Here is a 422-nt window from a genome sequence, read left to right as displayed (position 1 = left end):
GTTGGTAAACTTTTTCTGAAAAAGTTAGTTTTAAAATAATAAAAGATGGAACATTTGTTATACAGTATACACAGCTGTTAAACTAATACCTTGTCTCCTGTGGTTTGGAGCGTCATCGTCATAGACTCGCTTTACAATCTTGGCACCAGAGCTTTTGTTACCTGTGAGAAAGCTCCCAGCAGGAACAATAAAGTTTATTTTATCTTATCTGAATCAATTATTCAGCACCTTCACATGACGTCCTACCATTAACAATACCAGGTATCAAACTCTCTGTACGCAGGTCTTCCTTGCAAAGGAATTGTTTTCTGCAGTATGATTGTATTGTGACTTTTAGTTTTAGGGTCAGTCAAAGCTTTGTTGCACTTTATGTAGTCATAATTTGGCAAAAAAGGCTCTATGGCAACAGCAGGTTTGCTCAT

The sequence above is a fragment of the Sander vitreus genome, chromosome 14 (assembly GCF_031162955.1).
Source record: "Sander vitreus isolate 19-12246 chromosome 14, sanVit1, whole genome shotgun sequence".
In the NCBI taxonomy this organism is placed as follows: domain Eukaryota; kingdom Metazoa; phylum Chordata; class Actinopteri; order Perciformes; family Percidae; genus Sander; species Sander vitreus.
Note: the sequence above shows the minus strand (reverse complement) of the source record.